The following is a 24166-nucleotide window of genomic DNA, read 5'->3' on the forward strand; positions in this document are numbered from 1 at the left end:
TTTCTCTTTCTTTTTTTAAAATATATTTTATTGATTTTTTACAGAGAGGAAGGGAGCCCACCTTTCCTTTCCATCAGCCAGGCGCCTGTATGTATGTGTAGGGGAGGAGAGGTGCTATTGAGTCGCAGGATGAAGAAGGGGGTGAGAAGGTTTGGGGACAGTTTTCTGGAAGAAAGGAGGAGAGTAGCTTTTTACTGTGACAGGCTCAGGGTGCTAGGGGCCCCTGGCTGTTTGAGTCCCAGGGGTACCTGTCTACTCACTAGCCAGGAGTGAGCACTATGGGTACTCACTAGCCAGGAATGAGTCTTGGGAATCCTGGAGGTCCCTCATTAAGCAAGGGCATAGCTGTGGGTCACTTAGGTAAGGTGGGCCTACATGTGGGGGCAGGCCAGCACATGGTTGAGGCTGTGGGTGCTTTGGGCTCCATCAGGCTCTGGCCTCAGGGGCCTGGTTGTGCCCTGTGATGAGTACACATTTGGGGGACATAATTCTTGTGCATGAGAACATGGTTCCATAAGGGCCTGCAGGGATAGGCTACAGCAAGTCTTGGGAACAGACACTTTTCCATTCCCTGAGCTTCCTTTGTCTCCTCGGATATCAGTTCCAAGGCAGCTTTGCTGAGTAGTGATTTCTGGGATGGCTTCTGGCTTTAATTTGGTGTCAGGGGGCTCAACTGTGTCTGCTGAGTCAGCCTGCTGAGTGAGCATGGGGATGTGACATGGGGGAGGTGGCAAGTTCCCCCGCAAGCCTTTCTCAGTAGGAGCTGGCAAGAGGGGTGAGGATGGGGCTATCCTCTCCACCCTCACATTGCAGGGCAGGAAGTAATTGAGATGGAGTTGGAGTTCTTGCTTCACTCCTGTCTGTGTGACCCACTTGCCTGCATCTCCTTTGTAAAAGGGGCTCCTCAGAGGGCATCCTTCTGGGTGTTGTGTGGAGAAGGCCTACTATGGACCCGGCACACATTTGCTCAATGAATGTTAAAATGCCCATTTTGCTGCATGGACTGGGTTCAGCATGTGCAGAGCCCAGGGAAGGTGTGGGGTGGGACTGGTTACTGGGAAGTGTCTGCAAGACTCTAGAACAGGGAGGGGCTGCCCTCAGCAGCTCAGATGCCCTTGCACAGCCCAGCACAGCCTGCTTGCTGTTCCAGCTAGGAGAGCTGCCCCGGAGACTCAATCCAGGTAGCCTGCCAGAGGAAGAGTGTTAATAATTATTAATTTGATGGGGTCGGTCATCTCTTTTATGTGCACAAGAAACCTTTTTTCACAGTTTAATTAGCTCATTAATTTAAATAACAACCCATGAAAGGGAGCAGTTTATTTTCTTCCTTAGATGGGGACAGACCCTGGTGGCTGAGGTAGGATTCTGCCCAGGTCTCCTATCCAGGCCCCACAGTCTTCCATCACTCCCACTACCCTGCACATTGCTTCCCAGTTTGGGGCCACCCATTGGGAGGGACACAGTTGGAGGCCATGCCCTTGGTCACCATGTCCCCTGGCGAGGCACCCAGGAACTGGGGTTTGCCCTCCAAGAAGCCATAGTATGTGGAGTGGGAGCTGGAGGCTGCATCAAGTCAGTGGGGATGCCTGTTTGGACCAGGCCACAGGGCTGTGAGATGGAGCCACTGGGCCAATCTGTTGGGTTCCCTCTCTGGGACACATCTATCCTTCTGGACGTGACCCATTTCCCGCTCTTCCTGTCTGCACACTGACAGCCCCTCTGCTCAGAGTTTTTGCCCTTGTAGAAGCTACTCCTCAGCTGTCCTCCCCAGCCTACTACCATCCCTTTGTTGACCAAATGGGCCCAGCCCCATCTGCTTCAGCGAGGAACAGCTCCAGATGCTGCTGTCCCAGACCCTGTTGGGCTAAGTATGGGGTGTCTGCTGCACTCGGGAGGTCCTGGAAACAGGCCAGAGGATGGGCAGACAACTCAGGGAGCCCACAGAGGCAGGAGTTAGCAGCAGGGAAGCTGTTTCAGGGCAGATCCGGGAAGGGGCAGGTTCAAATCCATGAGGCTGGCTGTAGCAGACTGAAGGGATGTCACCCAACACACCTGCCTGCAGCATCTGATGCTGTTGATTACTTATGACTCATGGGACAAAGAAGAAATAGAAGAAACCTGTGCTGGATCAGAGCCTTGTGTGCTGGGGGTTGGGGAACTTGGCAGGGGAGGCATTATGCAAATATGGGAGCCCCAGTTATAACAACAGCATCACTGAGGCCAGAATGAGGCGCCTCAGGTCACACCAGGGCTCCATGCTCTTCACACAGGTAACATAATTTGTTTCTCGTACAGGAGAGGGATGTTATTAGCTCTGTTTCCACATGAAAAATGGAGGCCAATATAGGAAAGGTGAGTTGACCCAAGTCACAGAAGAGGCAGAGCTGGGATTGAATGCATGAGTCCTCTAGCCTGCTGGGGGGGAGCGGGGGTGGTGGCCAAAGGAGGGCACCAGGAACAGATAGGGCTCTAGTGCTGGGCTTTAGCTGTTAGGGGCATTAGTCATGCATGGTTCAGGATATGTGTGCATGTCCATGTGGGATGCCCCCTCCCTACTTCAGCAGAAAGCCCTTTGGGCAGCTAGGATGGGGAGCAGCTCTTTACCACCTCCTACAGTGCTGGTACCTGGGCAGCTGCCCCACTGGAGCCTACTCTCCTGTACATGCCTTTCATGGCTCTGCCCAGACCCTCATCAAAATGCCTGCCAGGAAGGAGTGGTGCCCAGGGCTGAAAGGTGCCCCACGATAATAAAAATAATTAGTGGGTAAGACATTGTATGCCAAGCATGGGTAAGTGACAATTCTTCTGTTATTCCCATTCTGCTGCTGAGGAAATTCAGGCCAGAGCAGTGTAGTGATCTGCCCCAAGGTCACACAGTTAGGCAGCTGAAGGGCAGGATTCTGGCTCTGGTGGTGTGGAGGGCTGATGGGCCCAGCTCTGGTTTGCTTAGTGAGCAATCCCAGAAGAGTCCCTCAGGAGCTGAGGAGCCAGGGCCCTGCCTAAGCCCTTCTGTGGGCCAGGCACTTTCTTACTGTCCCATGTTATAGAGGTGGAAGCCGGGGCTCAGGCCACCCTGGTGCCAAAGTCTGGCCTTTATCCCCCACCATGTCACCTCAGAATGTTTGGTGACTCCCTTTGCCCACTCATCTCCCCATTGCCACTTGGGGAGTAAACGCACCCAGCTCTGCCTCCCCCCCCCCCCCCCCGCAGGGCTGATGCCTAATCATGCATCAGGAGGGAGGGGAGGTCCTTGGGCAGTCCAGACATCAAATAACAGAGACAGGATCAGCCCCAGATGGGTGGTGGGTAGGGATTGGGCTCTCATCTCAGGTTGAGCCTTCCCACCTGGATCCTTTTTACCACCCGAGGCAGTATGAGTAGTTGTTAAGAACCTGGGCAGTGGTATTAGACAGCCTGGTGTGAATCCCAGCTCCAGTATATATTTATCAACTGCGTGACCTTTGACATATTACTTAAGCTCTCTGTGCCTCTGTTTTCTCACCTGGAAAAGGAAGAAGATAGTAGAACCTACTCACAGTGCTGTTAGAGGATTAACTGGAATGCTCATGTACTGCACCAGGAGTGTTGCCTGGCACATAGTAGGCACTCGATATATTCTAGTCACAGTGGCCAGGGTTGCTATTAGCAGGACTATGGAATGTTCTAGGATGAGAGCAGATCCTCCCAGCTCCTGAGTGCAACTAGAAGCCAGAGACGAGGGGATAGAGTTGTAACCTTCCTCAACCTACCCCTGCCCCTACTCCCCTTCTCCAAACCTCAGGCCCTGAGTTTTTCATTACTTGGGGAGGAGATATGTGTGTGGTTTTTATTTTGGGCTTTATTTTTGTTCCATTTTACATGTTAACTATTTACACCCACCTTATTCCTTCAAGTGTTCTTGAGGGTTTCAAGCATACATGTGATACTGAGAAAGACTTAATCCAGGGCTGGGAAATAGGATGCAATAGGAAGAAAAGGCTCAGGGAACTTAGACCATGGACACACAGGGCCTGATGTTGAGCTGAATATTTGGGCCTGTGCTTCCTGGTAGTGAGAGTGAAGAGGGAAACATCAGTTAGAGATTCACACTGTCCTCAGGAACAGAGCAGCATAGGGCCCCAGGAGTGGTTTCCCGGGAAGAGGGGCCTTAGGGGAATGTGATATGAAGGCTTTTACACTTGCCAGGTTGGATCCAAGCAGCCCCTGCCCTCCTGCCTGGCCACCCCCTGGCAGTCAGGACAGTGGGTTCACTGGATTCACATTGCAGCCTGGGAGTGGGGACAGAGAACCTGGAGTCCTTGGTTAGACTGGGTGAGGAGCCTGCAGATGGTGCAGTGTCATCCCATTCTTTTCACTTGGCACCTGGGCTCAAGGAGGCAGAGCTTAGTGATCAAGTGAAGTGGACCACCAGAGCTGGGCTGATCCTGCTGGGACCACCCCCCAGAGGTAGAGTCTGGTTCAAAAGGCCCCTCATATACCATCTCTCAACCCTTTCATTTTACAGGTGGGGAAACTGAGGCCTAGAGGGGAATTTGAGTACCTACTGTGTGCCAGGTGTTTTAAAGCCATCACTCACTTCTTCCTTACTGTGCCCTGTGGGTGTGCAAGAGGAAGCAGAGCTCACTGGGGCTGAGTAACGTGCTCAGGGCCACATGGCTGGGAAGCTGAGGAGCCAGGCTTGAACCCAGGCCTGTCTGGCTACAGAAGACGGGAGATATGTGGTGCTCCCTCCTGTCGAGATCTTGACTGGCTAAAGTGGGAGCTGCATCTGTCCAGCCATTCCTGCATGCCACAGAAACTCAGGATTTGGGGAATGGAGGTCAGATCTGGGTCAGGGAAGCTGTCCAACTTAAAGCAGGAAGACCCTCTCTCCCTACACAGGGTGATGCTGGGGCACCGCACAAGGACTATTGGGCCAGCATGTGTGGGATGGGCCCTGGGCCACAAACCCTGATGTTTTTGCCCCTGCCCCAAGTTCTCCAGCCCCACCCCCACCCCCAGCTCTGGTTTCTTTTGTCCAGCTGGGCCCATACAGCTGCAGGGCAGGGTCTGAGGTCAGCTCTGCCCAGTCTGCTTCTCTCCTCAAGAACTCTCAGTGTCTTCCCACTGCCTGACCATGGCTCCAGTTCCCTGTGCCCGTCCTTCCAGCTCTCAACCCAGAGCCTAGCTCAGCCCTTGGGGCTCCCCTGCACCCCTTCTCATGATCTTACTCTGCAGGTACCAACCTTAGCCCTCCCCACCCCAACCCACTGGTTTCTGAACTGCTTAGGGTAGGACAAAGTGACCCTCTGTCCCAGTGCTGGCTGAACTCTTGGGGATGTGGGGGCTCCATAAAGCCTTGCAGGGAAGGAGAGTAAAAGAATGGACATTCAGCAATCACAGGGGATATGTCTCCAGTTTGCAGAACCTTGCCAAGTCCAGACCTCAGAACAGCCCCATAAAATAGCATCAATAACACCAACAGCAAGCCCAGCTGATGCTTCCATAGTACCTCCTGCATGCCAGGTGTTGTTTCAGGCATTTTCAGATCTTTGTTTATTTAATCCTCGCTACTGCCTATGAGGTGGTTCTACAAAAGAAAACACTGAAGCAGAGAGGTTAATTAACTTGCCCAAAGTAGCACAGTCCATAAGTAGCCAAGTGGAGATTGGAAGCCAGGCAGTCTGGATTCAATAGAAAGGAAAGGGGCCCACCATCTATTATGCTTCCATCATAGTGCAAGCATTTGGCATGTGCTGTCCCCTTGGCTGCTCATAAGGGCTGGCGAGGGAGTAGTGTGGCACTTATATTACAGATGAAGAAACGGGCTCAAAGAGGATGAGGCCTGCCCAAGTCACACATCTGGGAGGAAGTAGACAAGGTGGGCTTCCCGTTAGTTCCATCTGACTCCAAGATGGAGCTGCCCTAGAGGTTGGAGGAGGGGCAGGAGTGAGATGGTGAGAGCTCCCTTCCAGGTGTGTCCATCACGCAGGACCCAGTCCTCAGTAGGAACTGGGCAAGTTCTGGGGGCTGGACTCAGGCAGGCCCTGGGGCAGTGCACCTGCCCTACGCTGGTGGTCACATGGTATGGCTGTGATAAATGGGCTCCTGGCAGGCTGAGTATTAATCACACCGCCAGGTTTTGAGAGAGGCAGCTGCCTGAAATGCCTGCACTGGGGCAGGATCTCTCACCACGTGGTCTGGCTGGCCAGGGAGGTGAGGAGGCAGCCAGCGGCTGTCTCTGTGGGCAGTTGGTTGGAGTAGGAGCCCAGTCTGAGGAAGGAGATACAGCCCAATCTGGGTCCTACCTGAAGAAGGTTGGTTTGAAGGGTCTCATTTTTTTGCCCCATTTGTATGTCTTTGCAGAAATGTTTATTCAAGTCCTTTGCCCATTTTTTGACTGAATTATTTGTTTTTTGGAATTGAGTTGTAGGAATTCTTTATATATTCTGGATATTAACCTTTTATCAGATATATGGTTTGCAAATATTTTCTACCATCCCATAAGTTGCCTTTTCACTCTGTTAATTGTTTCCTTTACTGTGTAGAAGTTTTCAGTTTGATATAGTCCTTTTCTTTTGCTTTTGTTGCCTGTGCTTTTGGTGTCATATCCAAGAACTCATTGCCAAATCTAATGTCATGAAATTCTCCTCCTGTTTTCTTCTAGGAGTTTTACAGTTTTGGGTCTTTAACGTTTTTGTGTGGTGTAAGTTAAGGGTCCAGCTTCATTCGTTTGCATATGGATATTCGGAAACTGAACATAGGCTGTAGCAACTGTAAGTTCATTCTTTCCTATGTAATGTCTATATATCCAGGTCCACTGAGAGCAGGACCCACATTCTTTCCTCCCAGAGGATGGCTGTTGCCCTGGTGCCGAATCTTCTTCCCCCCCTTTGGATGCTGCTGCCCCCAAGGCAGGGCCTGAATCCCCACTGGGGTCTTGTGAACTTCAGGGATGCAGGCTTCTGCCCCACCCATCTCCAGAGCCTCTGGATTGAGTCAGGAGCTCTGTGATGGAGTAGACATGGTTGTCCAGTGTCAGTCTATGGAGTAGGACTTGGGCAGGACCAAAGACAATTGGTGTGACAATGTCAAGACTGGTCATTGATCTGTGGGAGAAAGGTCATCAGTGAGGCACCCTAAGCCTCTGGCCTCATCCTGTCCCAATTTTCTTCTGTTGACTTAGGTGATGGTGCAGAGTCCACATTTGCCAGCAAGAGGCAGTTCTCACCTTGGGTGGACAGCCAATGGAATTTCTTGGCTAAAACCCACCAAACCACCTGGAATTTTAGAGCTGGAAAAATGAAGGTCTGCACTTGGGCACTAAAGTTCAATGGCCATGGGATGGGCACATGGATGAGGACTGGGCAGTTGCTGCCACACACCCTCTGGCAGTGCTGAGCTTCTCTCTCTTGAGCCCATTGGCACATGTTCAGGAATTTTTGAGCCACTTGTTCAATACAGGCATCTCAGGTGCCCTGTCTTTTCCAGGCCTGGTGGATGCAGGCTCCACCTCTGATGGGGCTGCCTGTGAAGCCAGGGGATTAACAGGCTTTGCCACTTGCTTTCTGTGTGACCCAGGAAGGCCTTGTCCCCTCCCTGGGCCTAAGTTTCTCTATCTGTAAAATAACCATTATTTCCATCTTGTGAGGGAATTTTGAGAGTTAAACAAGATGATGGATGTGAGTCCCTTTCTTGTGAATCAGTCATGCTGTTATTATTACCTTTTTGGGTAGGGTTTGTTGGTTGTTCTGGGATCCCTCAAACACCCCTGAGACTCAGGTCAGGGTAGGTAGTCATCAGCAGCGTGTGTCTGGCTGTGTAAGTGTGCTGGAGTGAGGGGGTGCCTGAAGGATGCTGCTAGTGCTGAGCAGACACTGTGGCAACTGGGCAAGAGGAAGGGCCCCTGCCTCTTTCAGCTTGGGGCAAGGAGGGGGAGGAGCCCAGGTGACTGGTTTGTGCCCACTATATATAGCCACTCAGACATGCACACCCATCTATTTCTGTGTTCTTCCTCCTACTGGGGCGTGGGAGGGGAAAGAAAGTAGAACGTCTAAAAATATAGCGGGGGAAAAATCTCCCAGAGCCTGAGCCTCAGCCAGAGTGATCTATCTCATTTTCTTGCCTTTGCTCCTGCACCCTGAACTTACCTCACAGCCGCCTTCACTCCTTTTGGAACCTTAGGGATGTTACCTCTGCCCACACTCATGCAACCTTCCCCTGGTGCCCTTTCTGTGAGTTTGGGGTCTTTCTGCCCCCATTTCACATGGTGGAAACTGAGGCCTGGAAAGGGCTCACTTCGGTGGGCCCACAGGCTCCCAGGGTTCTGCCATGGCCCCTCTGGATGCCCAGAGCCTCCCCCCGCCCCAATAGGGCCTTGGACTCTGGCAGGTTTAGGACTTGGCTCTGTATTCACTTGCTGCAATATATTCCCTCTGAACCTCAGTTTCTTCTTTTTTTTTACTTTTTTAAAAATTCTTTTTAAAAAAATATTATAATAAGTATTACAAAGGGTATTACATATGTGTCCTTCCCCCACCCCCCGCCCTTGACAATCCCCTGCCCTACCTTACCCCCCAGTGTCTTATGTCCATTAGTTATGCTTATATGCATGCATACAAGTCCTTTGGTTGATCTCTTACTCCCCTCCCTTCTGCCCCCCAACCCTTTCTGGCCTTCCCACTGCAGTTTGACAATCAGTTTGAGGCAGCTCTGCCTCTGTATCTATTATTGTTCAAAAGTTTGTAATGGTCTTTATTATCCATGAATGAGTGAGATCATGTGGTATTTTTCCTTCATTGACTGGCTTATTTCACTTAGCATAACGCTCTCCAGTTCCATCCATGCTGTTGCAAATGGTAAGAGTTCCTTCTTTTTTACAGCAGCATAGTATTCCATCGTGTAGATGTACCACAGTTTTCTAATCCATTCATCTACTGATGGGCACTTAGGCTGTTTCCAGATCTTAGCTATGGTGAATTGTGCTGCTATGAACATATGAGTGCATATATCCTTTCTGATTGGTGTTTCTGGTTTCTTGGGATATATTCCTAGAAGTGGGATCACAGGGTCAAATGGGAGTTCCATTTCCAGCTTTTTGAGGCAACTCCATACTGTCTTCCATAGTGGCTGCACCAGTCTGCATTCCCACCAGCAGTGCACAAGTGTTCCTTTTTCTCCACATCCTCTCCAGCACTTGTTGTTTGTTGATTTGTTGATGATAGCCATTCTGACAGGTGTGAGATGGTACCTCATTGTTGTTTTGATTTGCATTTCTCGGATGATTAGTGACTTTGAGCATGTTTTCATATGTCTCTTGGCTTTCTGAATGTCCTCTTTTGAAAGGTGTCTATTTAGATCCTTTGCCCATTTTTTGATTGGATTGTTTATCTTCTTTTTGTTAAGTTGTATGAGTTCCCTATAAATTTTGGAGATTAAGCCCTTATCAGATATGACGTTGGCAAATATGTTTTCCCACGAGGTGGGTTTTCTTGTTGTTTTGTTGATGGTTTCTTTTGCTGTGCAGAAGCTTTTTATTTTGATGTAGTCCCATTTGTTCATTTTCTCTTTAGTTTCAAGTGCCCTAGGAGCTATATCCGTGAAGAAATTGCTTTGGCATATGTCTGAGATTTTGTTGCCTTTGGATTCTTCTAGAATTTTTATGATTTCCTGTCGTACGTTTAAGTCCTTTATCCATTTTGAGTTTATTCTTGTGTATGGTGTAAGTTGGTGGTCTAGTTTCATTTTCTTGCATATATCTGTCCAATTTTCCCAACACCATTTATTGAAGAGACTATCTTGGCTCCATTGTATGTTCTTGCCTCCTTTGTCAAATATTAATTGAGCATATTGGGTTGGGCTAATTTCTGGACTCTCTATTCTATTCCACTGATCTATATGCCTGTTCTTGTGCCAGTACCAGGCAGTTTTGAGAACAGTGGCTTTGTAATACAGCTTGATATCTGGCATTGAGATCCCACCTACTTTGTTCTTTCTCAGGATCGCCGCAGCTATTCGGGGTCTTTTTTTATTTCAGATGAATTTTTGGAGAGTTCGTTCTAGGTCTGTGAAATATGCCATTGGTATTTTAATGGGAAGTGCGTTGAATTTATAGATTGCTTTGGGTAGTATGGACATTTTAATGATGTTGATTCTACCAATCCAAGAACATGGTATGTTCTTCTATCTCTTTATGTCTTCCTCTATCTCTTTTTTCAACGTCCTGTAGTTTTCTGAGTAGAGGTCTTTTACCTCTTTAGTTAAGTTTATTCCTAGGTAGCTTAATTTTTTTGGTGCAATGGTAAATGGGATTGTCTTTATAATCTCTCTTTCTGAAAGTTCACTATTGGTGTATAGGAATGCCTCAGATTTCTTGGGGTTAATTTTGTATCCTGCTACATTGCCAAATTCATGTATTAAGTCTAGTAGTTTTTTGATGGAGTCTAGGGTTTCGTATGTATAATATCATGTCGTCTGCAAATAAGGACAGTTTTACTTCCTCTTTTCCAATTTGGATGAACCTCACTTTCTCAACTACACAGGGGCTAAATGAAACCATTAGGTGGTGATGAGAATGGAAGGAGAGATGCAGGTAAAGCTAGACATGGGGCCAGGCACTTAAAAAGCACTCGGGCCCAGCCCGCGTGGCTCAGTGGTAGATCATGACCAATGAACCAGGAGGTCAGGATTCCATTCCCTGTTGGGGCACATGCCCGGGTTGCAGGCTCGATCCCCAGTAGGGGCCGTGCAGGAGGCAGCTGATCAATGATTCTCTCTCATCATTGATGTTTCTATCTCTCTCTCCCTTCCTCTCTGAAATCAATAATAAAAAATAAAAGCACTCAGTAAGTCAGCCCTTATCACCTTTGTTGTTATTATTTTCTTCATCTTTGTCCTGGCAGTGAGTCCCTCTTTTCCTGAGGCCAGGGACCTCTAAGCCCCATTTTCTGAGGCTTTGCTCAGTACAGTGTTCTTTAAAAGATGACTTTTCCCTTGGAAGCTTCCTGAGGACAGGTCTGCATCCTGGTGCACAGTATGAGGGCAGCCTGCCCACCACAGCCTTCAGGCGGTGACAGTTTTGCTGAGGAAGGCAGGTCCAGTCTAAGGGTGAGTGAGCATCTGCCTCAGGCTAGGCTTCCACTCTACGGGCAGGTAGAGTGGGATGGGCTTTTGCCAACCCCACTTTAACGTTGGAATCCTGGAGAGCAGAGAGGGAAAGCCGTGGTCCCTGAGTCACACAGTTGGAATGGCAGGCCTGCGACAGAGGCTATCTGAATTCTCTGGATTCCCAAGTCTCTGGTTGTGGGGTCCCTCATCTGCCTGTCTCTCCTGTGGACTGAGGCCCCTCCGTGAAGGCTGAGCCTCCCATCCCCCCATGCTCCTTCATGTGCTTTTTGATGTCTTGCTGCCACCTGTGTCTGAACCTGACCATGCAAGGGGTCTGAGGGGTTGAAGCCTTCTGAGACTGGGAGTGTGCACCCCTGGGCCTGTGTGATGGTTCAGTGTGACAATGTCACCCTACACCAAAGTGGGGAGACTAGTTATTGAAGCCTACATTTCCATCAGTGAACATTAACTCATTACCACATTTGTTTCCTTTTCCTCCATACCCACCCACACACCATACCAACGAGTTATTTTGACATTGTGTAATTTTATCCATAAATGTTTCTGTAAAAGGTAAGAACCCTTTAAAAAAATATAACCATAATGCCATTACCACACCTTAAAAGTCAAATGTTACCTGGCACTTGTTTTTTTAAAAAATTTCTTTATTGATTAAGTTATTACATATGTGTCCTTATCCCCACATTACCCCCCCATCATCCCCACTCATGCCCTCACCCCCCTGTTGTCTGTGTCCATTGGTTAGACCTATATGCTTGCATATAAGTCCTTTGGTTGATCTCTTCCCCTTACCCCCACCCTCCCCTACTTTCCCTCTGGGGATTGATAGTCTGATAGATGCTTCTCTGTCTCTGGATCTGTTTTTGTTCGTCAGTTTATGTTGTTCATTATATTCCATAAATGAGTGAGATCATGTGATATTTATCTTTCTCTGACTGCTTATTTCACTTAGCATAATGCTTTCCAGTTCCATCCATGCTGTTGCATATGGTAAGAATTCCTTCTTTTTTACCTCAGCGTAGTGTTCCATTGTGTAGATATACCACAGTTTTTTAATCCACTCATCTGCTGATGGACACTTAGGCTGTTTCGAAATCTTAGCTATGGTGAATTGTGCTGCTATGAACATAGGGGTGCATATATCCTTTCTGATTGGTGTTTCTAGATTCTTGGGATATATTCCTAGAAGTGGGATCACTGGGTCAAATGGGAGTTCCATTTTTAGTTTTTTGAGGAAACTCCATACTGTTCTCCACAGTGGCTGCACCAGTCTGCATTCCCACCAGCAGTGTACAAGGGTTCCCTTTTCTCCACAATCTAGACAGCACTTGTCGTTTGTTGATTTGTTGATGGTAGCCATTCTAACAGGTGGGAGGGATATCTCATTGTCAGTTTGATCTGCATCTCTTGGATGATTTAGTAACTTTGAGCATTTTTTCAAAAGTCTCTTGGCCATCTGTATGTCCATGATGGAGAAATGTCTAATTTGGTCTTTTGCCCATTTATTTTTATTTTTTAACTTTTTAAAATAAATCTTTATTGTTCAAATTATTACAGTTGTTCTTCTTCCCCCCCCCCCATAGCTCCCCTCCACCCGGTTCCCACCCCACCTCCTGCCCTTACCCGGCCCACTGTCCTCGTCCATAGGTGTACGATTTTTGTCCAGTCTCTTCCCCCACCCCCCACACTCCCTTCCCCCCGAGAATTGTCAGTCCACTCCCTTTCCTTGCCCCTGTTTCTATTCTATTCACCAGTTCATTCTGTTCATCAGATTTTTTATTCACTTGATTTTTAGATTCATTTGTTGATAGATATGTATTTGTTGTCACTTTGTTGTTCATAATTTTTATCTTTACCTTTTTCTTCTTCTTCCTCTTCTTAAAGAATATCCTTCAGCATTTCATATAATACTGGTTTGGTGGTGATGAACTCCTTCAGCTTTTCCTTGTCTGTGAAGCTCTTTATCTGACCTTCAATTCTAAGTGATAGCTTTGCTGGGTAGAGTAATCTTGGTTGTAGGTTCTTGCTATTCATCACTTTGAATATTTCTTGCCACTCCCTTCTGGCCTGCATAGTTTCTGTTGAGAAATCAGCTGACAGTCATATGGATACTCCCTTATAGGTAACTAACTGTTTTTCTTTTGCTGCTTTTAATATTCTCTCTTTGTCTTTTGCCCTTGGCATTGTAATTATGATGTGTCTTGGTGTGGTCCTCTTTGGATTCCTTTTATTTGGGGTTCTCTGCGCTTCCTGGACTTGTAAGTCTATTTCTTTCATCAGGTAGGGGAAGTTTTCTGTCATTATTTATTCAAATAGGTTTTCAATATCTTGCTCTCTCTCTTCTTCTGGCACCCCTATAATTCGGATGTTGGTACACTTGAAGTTGTCCCAGAGGCTCCTTGCGCTATCTTCATATTTTTGTATTCTTTTTTTCTTTTGCTTTTCTACTTGGGTGTTTTTTGCTTCTTCGTATTTCCAATTTTTGACTTGATTCTTGGAATCCCCTAGTCTGCTGTTGGATCTCTGTATATTATTCTTTATTTCAGTCAGTGTATGCTTAATTTCTAATTGGTCCTTTTTCATATCCTTGAGGGTCTCACTATATTTCTCAGAGGTTTCTAGAAGATTCTTTTTTTTTCTTTAACGTTTATTTTATTTTATTATTTTTATTTTTATTTTTTTTACTGCTAAAAGTATTACAAAGGGTATTGCATATGTGTCCTTTTTTTTTGTTTCCCTACCCTTGACAATACCCTGGCCTCCTAGCCCCCAGTGTCTTATGTCCATTGGTTATGCTTATATGCATGCATACAAGTCCTTCGGTTGATCTCTTACCCCCCTCCCTCCTGGCCCCAAACCTCCCTGGCCTTCCCGCTGCAGTTTGACAATCTGTTTGAGGCAGCTCTGCCTCTGTATCTATTATTGTTCAAAAGTTTATAAAGGTCTCTATTATCCATGAATGAGTGAGATCATGTGGTATTTTTCCTTCATTGACTGGCTTATTTCACTTAGCATAATGCTCTCCAGTTCCATCCATGCCGTTGCAAATGGTAAGAGTTCCTTCTTTTTTACAGCAGCATAGTATTCCATCGTGTAGATGTACCACAGTTTTCTAATCCATTCCTCTACTGATGGGCAGGTAGGCTGTTTCCATATCTTAGCTATGGTGAATTGTGCTGCTATGAACATATGGGTGCATATATCCTTTCTGATTGGTGTTTCTGGTTTCATGGGATATATTCCTAGAAGTGGGATCACAGGGTCAAATGGGAGTTCCATTTTTAATTTTTTGAGGAAATTCTATACAGTCTTCCATAGTGGCTGCACCAGTCTGCATTCCCACCAACAGTGCACGAGTGTTCCTTTTTCACCACATCCTCTCCAGCACTTGTCGTTTGTTGATTTGTTGATGATAGCCAGTCTGACAGGTGTGAGATGGTACCTCATTGCTGTTTTCATTGGCATTTCTTGGATGATTAGTGACTTTGAGCATGTTTTCATATGTCTCTTGGCTTTCTGAATGTCCTCTTTTAAAAAGTGTCTATTTAGGTCCTTTGCCCATTTTTTGATTGGATTGTTTATCTTCCTTTTGTTAAGTTGTATGAGTTCCCTATAAATTTTGAAGATTAGGCCCTTAACAGATATGACATTGGCAAATATGTTTTCCCACTCAGTGGGTTTTCTCGTTGTTTTGTTGATGGTTTCTTTTGCTGTGCAGAAGCTTTTTATTTTGCTATAGTCCCATTTGTTCATTTTCTCTTTAGTTTCAAGTGCCCTAGGTGCTGTATCAGTGAAGAAATTGCTTTGGCATATGTCTGAGATTTTGTTGCCTTTGGGTTCTTCTAGAATTTTTATGGTTTCCTGTCGTACTTTTAAGTCCTTTATCCATTATGAGTTTATTTTTGTGTATGGTGTAAGTTGGTGATCTAGTTTCATTTTCTTGCATATATCTATCCAATTTTCCCAACACCATTAATTGAAGAGACTATCTTGGCTCCATTGTATGTTCTTGCCTCCTTTGTCAAATATTAATTGAGCATATTGGTTCGGTCCAATTTCTGGGTTCTCTATTCTAGTCCATTGATCTATATGTCTGTTCTTGTGCCAGTACCAGGCAGTTTTGAGAACAGTGGCTTTGTAATACATCTTGATATCTGGTATTGAGATCCCACCTACTTTGTTCTTTCTCAGGATTGCTGAAGCTATTCGAGGTCTTTTTTTATTCCAGATGAATTTTTGGAGAGTTTGTTCTAGATCTGTGAAGTATGCCGTTGGTAGTTTAATGGGAAGTGCGTTGAATTTATAGATTGCTTTGGGTAGTATGGACATTTTAATAATGTTGATTCTACCAATCCATGAACCCGGTATGTTCTTCCATCTGTTTATGTCTTCCTCTATCTCTTTTTTCAACGTCCTGTAGTTTTCTGAGTAGAGGTTTTTTACCTCTTTAGTTAAGTTTATTCCTAGGTAGCTTAATTTTTTTGGTGCAATGGTAAATGGGATTGTCTTTATAATCTCTCTTTCTGAAAGTTCACTATTGGTGTATAGGAATGCCTCAGATTTCTTGGGGTTAATTTTGTATCCTGCTACATTGCCAAATTCATGTATTAAGTCTAGTAGCTTTTTGATGGAGTCTGTAGGGTTTTGTATGTATAATATCATGTCGTCTGCAAATAAGGACAGTTTTACTTCCTCTTTTCCAATTTGGATGCCTTTTATTTCTTCTTCTTGCCTAATTGCAATGGCTAATACTTCCACTACTATGTTGAACAGGAGTGATGAGAGTGTGCATCCCTGTCTTGTTCCTTTTCTTAGGGGAAATGGTGTTAGTTTTTGTCCATTGAGTATGATGTTGGCTGTGGGTTTGTCATATATGGCTTTTATTATGTTGAGGTATGATCCTTCTATTCCCACCTTACTGAGAGTTTTTATCAAAAATGAGTGTTGGATTTTGTCAAATATTTTTCTGCATCAATTGATATGACCATGTGGTTTTTTTCTTTCTATTTGTCTATGTGATGTATCACATTTATTGATTTGCGGATATTGTACCATCCTTGCCACCCTGGGATAAATTCTACTTGGTCATGGTGTATGATCTTTCTGATGTACTGCTGGATCCGATTTGCTAAGATTTTGTTGAGGATTTTGGCATCTATGTTCATGAGGGATATTGGCCTGTAATTCTCTTTCATTGTGTTGTCTTTACCTGGTTTTGGTATTAGGGTGATGCTGGCTTCATAGAATGAGCTTGGAAGTGTTCCTTCCTCTTGAATTTTTTGTACTAGTCTGAGGATAGGTTTTAGTTCTTCCTTGAATGTCTGGTAAAACTCCCCTGTGAAGCCGTTTGGTCCTGGGCTTTTGTTTGCTGGAAGCTTTTTGATGACTGCTTCAATTTCTTCCATAGTTATTGGCCTATTGAGATTTTTAGATTCTTCCTGATTGAGTTTTGGAATGTTGTATTTTTCTAGGAATTTGTCCATTTCCTCCAGGTTGTCTAGTTTGTTGGAGTAGAGCTGTCCATAGTATTTTTTAACAATCATTTGTATTTCTGTGGGGTCTGTTGTTATTTCGGCTCTATCGTTTCTGATTTTGTTTATTTGGGTCCTCTCTCTTTGCTTCTTGGTGAGTCTGGCTAGAGCAGCTGTGGGCAAACTACGGCCCGCGGGCCGGATCCGGCCCGTTTGAAATGAATAAAACTAAAAAAAAAAAAAAAAAAATGTACCCTTTTATGTAATGATGTTTACTTTGAATTTATATTAGTTCACACAAACACTCCAGCCATGCTTTTGTTCCGGCCATCCGGTCCAGTTTAAGAACCCATTGTGGCACTCGAGTCAAAAAGTTTGCCCACCCCTGGGCTAGAGGTTTGTCAATCTTGTTTATCCTTTCAAAGAACCAGCTCTTGGTTTCATTGATTTTCTGTATTGTCTTTTTGGTGTCTATGTCATTTATTTCTGCTCTAATCTTTATTATCTCCTTCCTTCTGCTCACTCTGGGGTTTTCTTGTTGCTCTCTTTCTAATTCTTTGAGTTGTAGAGTTAGATGATTTACTACCATTTTTTCTTGTTTTTTTGAGATAGGCCTGTAGAGCTATAAACTTCCCTCTCAGAACTGCTTTCATTGTGTCCCATAGGTTTTGGATTGTTGTGTTTTCATTGTCATTAGTTTCCAGGATGTTTTTAATTTCTTCTTTGATCTCATTGGTAACCCAATCAATATTTAATAACATGCTATTCAGCTTCCAAGTGTTTGAGTATTTTGGGTTGTTTTTATTGTAGTTTATTTCTAATATTATGCCATCATGGTCTGAGAAGATGCTTTTTATGATTTCAATCGTATTGAATTTGTGGAGACTTTGCTTGTGACCCAATTTGTGGTCTATTTTTGAATCTGTCCCATGAGCACTTGAGTAGAATGTATATTCCGCGGCTTTGGGGTGAAATGTTCTAAAGATGTCAATTAAGTCCATCTGATCTAGTGAGTCATTTAGGATTGCTGTTTCTTTGCTGATTGTTTGTCTAGAGGACTTATCCAGTGATGTCAGTGGTGTATTAAAGTCCCCTATTACGATTGTATTGTTGTCGATCTCTCCTTTGATATCTTCCAGGAGTTTTTTTTATGAATTTGGGTGCTCCTGCATTGGGTGCATATATGTTTACCAGGGTTATATATTCTTGTTGTATTGATCCCTTTAGTATTATGAAGTGGCCTTCCTTATCTCTTGTTATGGCCTTCACTTTGAGGTCTATTTCGTCTGATATAAGTATTGCTACCCCAGCTTTCTTTTCATTTCCATTTGCCTGAAAGATATTTTTCCATCCCTTCACTTTCAGTCTGTGTGAGTCCCTTCTTCTGAGGTGGGTCTCTTGTAGACAGCAGATGTATAGGTCATGTTTTTTATCCACTCAGCCACTCAATGTCTTTTGATTGGAGCATTTAGTCCATTTACGTTTAAAGTTATTATTGAAAGGTACTTGTTTGTAGCCATTTCTTTTTTTTGTGTGGCTGTTTTCTTTCTGAGATTTTTATTTCTTCTTTTTACACCGGTCCCTTTAGCATTTCTTGCATTGCTGGCTTGGTGGTGATAAACTCCCTTAGCCTTTTTTTGTCTGTGAAGCTTCTTATTTCCCCTTCAGTTTTGAATGATAGCCTTGCTGGATAGAGTATTCTTGGATTTAGTCCTTTGCTTTGCATCACTTTGTAAATTTCCGTCCATTCTTTTCTGGCCTGATGTGTTTCTGTTGAGAAATCATTTGATAATCTAATGGGAGATCCCTTGTATGTAACTTTCTGTCTCTCTCTTGCAGCCTGTAAGATTCTCTCTTTGTCCTGAACATTTGCCATGATAATTATGATGTGTCTTGGTGTGGATCTTTTCGGGTTCACCTTGTTTGGTACTCTCTGGGCTTGTGTGACTTTTTTCTTACCCACCTCAGGGAAGTTTTCTGATATTATTTCTTCGAATAGGTTTTCTAATCCTTGTTCATCTCTCTGTTGTTCTGGCACCTCTATTATTCGTATGTTGTTTTGTTTCATGTTGTCCCAAAGCTCCCTTAGGCTCTCCTCCTGTCTTTTAATTTTTTTCTCCAATTGTAGTACAGTTTGAGTGTGTTTTGCTTCCTTGTCTTCTAATTCACTAATTCGGTCCTCCGCTTCTCCTAGTCTACTGTTGATACTTTCAATGGTGTTTTTTATTGCAGCTATATCGCTCTTCATTTCTTCTTGGGTCTTACTTAGGTTGTTGATTTTTTCATCTGTTTCTTCTAGCTTCTTGCATATGTTATTGATTTTTTCCTCCATCCGGTTTATGCACTCTAGGACCCTTATTCTGAATTCTTTTTCTGTCATGTTGCATGCCTCTGTATCACTTAGCTGCTTTTCTGGTGAGTCCTCCTTTTCTTTCCTTTGGGGGTTCTTTGTCTACCCATGTTTGATCTCACTGACATATCTAGACGTTGACTCGTTCAGTGGCTGCTCCCTGGGTGGCAGTGGCTGCTCCCTGGGTGGCAGTGGCTCCTCGGGCTGTGGTTGCTCCTTGGGCGGTTGTGGTAGCAGCTGCTCCTCCGTTGGTAGCAGGTCCTCTGGTGGGTGCTGTTCACAGCTGTGGTGGCTCTTCTGGCTGGTGGAGGGAGGCTTCACACACAGTAACTGTTCCCCAGACAGAACGTGTGGTGATCAGGAGGCCGCTGTTGCTTGGATCTTTGGGGGAAGTCTAACCTTTCCGTGGGGAGAAGCAGGGCTCGTCTGAGTTCATGTAGTCGCGCTGCTTGAGAGCCGTTGCCTCCGGGTTAGTAGCCGATCTCTGGATGCTGGTAACAGCCAGTCAAGATGGCGCAGTCTCGCGGCTGAGCCGGCGCCCCGGAAGAGGTTTTAGCCTCAATCTCTAACCGTTCCCTTTTTCTAGGAGTTCTCTGTCTTTCCTGGCTGCAGACTGTCTCTCAGCTGAATCTCCTCTGCTTATTCGGGCTGTATGTTACCCATTTCAGCTGCTCGCCCTTATCTGCTCCGGGACAAAGCACCGACACGTCCGTCTAAACCTCCGCCATTTTTTCCTCCTGTAGAAGATTCTTGAGTAACCTTATAACCGTGGTTTTGAACTCTATATCCAGTAGTTTGCTTTCCTCCATTTCTGTCATTTGTGATCTGTTTCTTTGTCTCCGCATTTTGGCTGCTTCCCTGTGTTGATAGAGTGGCTTTGTGTGCTAGGTGTCCTATAGGGCCCAGTGGCTCAGCCTCCCCAATTACCTGAGGTGGACACTCTTGGTGCACCCCTTTGTGGGCTTTGTGCACAGTCTTGTTGTAGTTAAGCTTTGATTGCTGTTGGTATCATTGGGAGGAATTGACCTCCAGGTCAATTGGCTATAAGGACCAGTTGTGTCTACAATGGGAGGACGTCTGTGCTGGAGACAACCTTATGGGGCAGGACTTGCTTCAGTGGGGCTTTGGTGCTCACTGAGTCTGACCCCTGAGTGTGTCTCTTATGGATGTGAAGAGTTGTAATCTGGATGGTCTCCCTCTGACCACTGGGTAGATTGGCTATTGGATCTCCAAGGAGGTGCAAAGTCAACCACTGTATGAGGCCACCCAAAGGAGCTACAGAGAGATCTGCAGATTCCTCCTCTTTGTTAGGGGTTTGGAGGTGCCCAGATGAGGCACGGCTGTGAAGTAATGCAGGCTGCTGAGGAGCCTTAGGCCTTCTTTTAGAATCTCTGGGATTCTCTGACCCAGCTACAGTTTGACAGGTTTTTAAGTGGAGAAAGGCCAAGCCATTCGTATGCAAAAGCCTCTGCTTCACAGCTTGGGTGGGGATGTAAATTGGGTGAGGCGGAGTCTCAGGGAATCACCAGGGCAGAGCAAACTGCAATGGCTGCCTGTCTGCTTTGCCTTGGAGAGGTCCTTGGGTCTGTGTCCCTCGGCCCTGTGCAGGAATAACGAACGCTGCAAGCACTTCTGCGAGGAAGCTGCCCTCATGTTCTGGCCTGATGCCAGACAGTACAGTTTCTCTCCATATGAGTCTGGGTCCCCAAATTTTCGCCCGCAGCTGGAGTTCAGAGCAGTCGGAAGCTTGTATCTCCCTCCCGATTGAAAAAGACAACAGCGTACCCAGCTGCCAGCCCCTTTCATGCGTGCTTTTGTACTCCACACTTCCACCTCCTGTCGGACTCAGTGCGCTTTTCTTTCCTTCTAGGGGTAGAATTTCCACTCAGCCAGCCTTCCCGTGGTTCTGGATGATATTCATTTCATCTTTTAGTTGTAGTTTTAATGTGGTTGTACGTGGCAGCAAGTTCAGGTGTTTACCTGTGCTGCCATCTTGGTTCTTCTCCTCCTTTGCCCATTTTTTAATTGGATTGTTTGTCTTCTTTTTGTTAAGTTGTATGAGTTCCCTATATATTTTGGAGATTAACCCCTTATCAGATGTAACAAATATGTTCTCCTATGTAGTGGGCTCTCTTGTTATTTTGTTGATTGTTTCTTTTGCTGTGCAGAAGCTATTTATTTTATTATAGAACCATTTGTTTATTTCCTCCTTAGTTTCCATTGTCCTAGGAGATATATCAGTAAACATATTGCTATGAGAGATGTCCGAGATTTTGGTGCCTATAGTTTCTTCCAGGACTTTTATGGTTACACATCTTATATTTAAGTATTTTGTCCGTTTTGAGTCGAGATCATGTGATATTTGTCTTTCTCTGACTGGCTTATTTCACTTAGCATAATGCTCTCCAATTCCCTCCATGCTGTTGCAAATGGTGAAAGTTCTTTCTTTTTATAGTGGCATACTATTCCATTGTGTAGATGTACCACAGATTTTTAATCCACTCATCTGCTGATGGGCACTTAGGCTGTTTCCAAATCTCAGTTATTGTAAATTGTGCTGTTATGAACATAGGAGTGCATACTAGTATAACCTTTCTGATTAGTGTTTCTGGTTTTTGGGATATAGTCCTAGAAGTGGGATTACTGGGTCAAATGACACTTCCATTTTTAACTTTTTGAGGAAACTCCATACTATCTTCCACAGTGGCTGCACCAGTCTGCATTCCCTCCAGCAGTGCACAAGGGTTCTTTTTTCTCCACATCCTTGCCAGCACTTCTCATTTGTTGATTTGTTGATGATAGCTATTTTGACAGGTGTGAGATAGTACCTCATTATTGTTTTGATTTGCATTTCTTAGATGATTATTGACTTTGAGCATGTTTTCATGTCTCTTGGCTTCTATATGTCCTCTTTCAAAAAGTGTCCATTTAGGTCCTTTGCCCATTTTTTGATTGGATTGTTTATCTTCCTTTTATAAAGTTGTATGAGTTCTCTGTAAATTTTGGAGATTAAACCCTTATCTGAAATAACATTGGTGTGCAGTGGGCTTTCTTGTTGTTTTGTTGATGGGTTCTTTTGCTGTGCAGAAGCTTTTCATTTTGATATAGTCCCATTTGTTTATTTTCTCCTTACTCTACATTGCCGTAGGAGCCATGTCGGTAAAGATATTGCTACAACATATATCTGCTATTTTGCTGCCTATGGAATTTTGTAGGATTTTTATGGTTTCCTGTCTTACATTTAAGTCCTTTAGCCATTTTGAGGTTTTTTTGTGTGTGTATGGTGTAAGTTCATTTTTTTGCATGTATCTGTCCAATTTTCCCAACACCATTTATTGAAGAGACTGTCTTGACTCCATTGTATGCTTTGCCTCCTTTGTCAAATATTAATTGAGCATAATGGCTTAGGTCGATTTCTGGGTTCTCTGTTCTGTTCTCTGGTCACTATGTCTGTTCTTGTGCCAGTACCAGGCAGTTTTGAGAACTGTGGCTTTGTAATATAGCTTGATATCTGGTATTGTGATCCCTCTAACTTTGTTCTTCTTTCTAAGGATTGCTGTGGCTATTCGGGGTCTTTTTTTAAAAAATATATTTCATTGATTTTTTACAGAGAGGAAGGGAGAGAGATAGAGAGTTAGAAACATCGATGAGAGAGAAACATCGATCAGCTGCCTCCTGCACACTCCCCACTGGATATGTGCCCACAACCAAGGCACATGCCCTTGACCGGAATCGAACCCGGGACCTTTCAGTCCGCAGGCCGACGCTCTATCCACTGAGTCAAACCAGTTATGGCTGAGGTTTTTTTTTCCAGATGAATTTTTGGAGATTTTTTTCTAGATCTTTGAAATATGCCATTGGTATTTTAATGGGGATTGCATTGAATCTGTAGATTGCTTTGAGTAGTATGGACATTTTAATGATGTTGATTCTACAAATCCATGAACATGGTATGTTCTTCCATTTGTTTATGTCTTCTTCTATCTCTTTTTTCAATGTCCTATAGTTTTCTGAGTATAGGTGTTTTACCTCCTTAGTAAAATTTATTCCTAGGTATCTTAATTTTTTTTTGGTTCAATGGTAAATGGGATTTTTTTTTTTACTTTCTCTTTCTGTGAGTTCATTGTTGGTATATAAAAAAGCTATAGATTTCTGGGTGTTAATTTTGTATCCTGCTCCATTGCCTAATTCATTTATTAGGTCTAGTAGTTTTTTGATGGAGTCTTTGGGGTTTTCTATATACAGTATCATATCATCTGTGAATAATGACAGTTTTCCTTCTTCTTTCCCAATTTGGATGCCTTTTATTTCTTCTTCTTGTCTGATTGCTATGGCTAGCACTTCCAATACTACATCAAACAGGAGTGGTGAGAGTGGGCATCCCTGTCTTGTTCCTGTTCTTAGGGGAAATGGATTTAGTTTTTGCGCATTGAGTATGATGTTGGCTGTAGGTTTGTCATATAAGGCTTTTATTATGTTGAGGTATGATCCCTCTATTCCCACTTTGCTGAGAGTTTTTATCAAGAAAGAGTGTTGGATTTTGTCAAATGCTTTTTCTGTATTGATTGATATGATTATGTTATATTTCTCCCAATTTGTTTATGTGATTTATCACATTTATTGATTTGCAGATATTGTACTATCCTTGCATCCCTGGAATAAATCCCACTTGGTCATGGTGTATGATCTTTCTAATGTAATACTGGATCTGATTTGTTAGAATTTTGTTGAGGATTTTAGCATCTATGTTCATCAAGGATATTGGCCTGTGGTTCTTTTTTTGTGTGGTGTCTTTATCTGGTTTTGGAATTAGGGTAATGCTGGCTTCATAGAAAGAGCTTGGAAGTGTGCCTTTCTCTTGAATATTTTGGAATAATCTGAGGTGGATAGGTTTTAGTTCTTTGAATGCTTGGTAGAACTCCTCCTGTAAAGCCGTCCGTACCAGGGCTTTTTTTTTTTTTTTTGGAAGACTTTTGATCTCTGCTTCAGTTTCTTTGTTGGTTATGAGCCTATTTTGGTTTTTTGATGCTTCCTGATTGAGTTTTGGGAGCTTGTATTTTTCCAAGAATATGTCCATTTCGTCTAGGTTGTCAATTTTGTTGGAATAGAGTTGTTCATAGTATTTTTTCATAATCCTTTGTATTTCTGTGGGATCAGTTGTTACTTCACCTCTTTCATTCTTCATTTTGTTTATTTGGGTCCTCTCTCTTTGTTTCTTGGTGAGCCTGGCTAGAGGTTC

At 44.4% G+C, this 24166-nt stretch overlaps 1 protein-coding gene across 3 annotated transcripts in view; it reads left to right on the plus strand.

Moving 5' to 3' along the window:
• Window positions 1–24166, plus strand: part of LINGO1 (leucine rich repeat and Ig domain containing 1) — a 325103-nt gene that overhangs the window by 147809 nt on the left and 153128 nt on the right. The gene's annotated exons all lie outside the window — the stretch shown is intronic.

This window comes from Myotis lucifugus, unplaced genomic scaffold (assembly GCF_000147115.1).
Source record: "Myotis lucifugus unplaced genomic scaffold, Myoluc2.0 scaffold_41, whole genome shotgun sequence".
NCBI lineage: Eukaryota > Metazoa > Chordata > Mammalia > Chiroptera > Vespertilionidae > Myotis > Myotis lucifugus.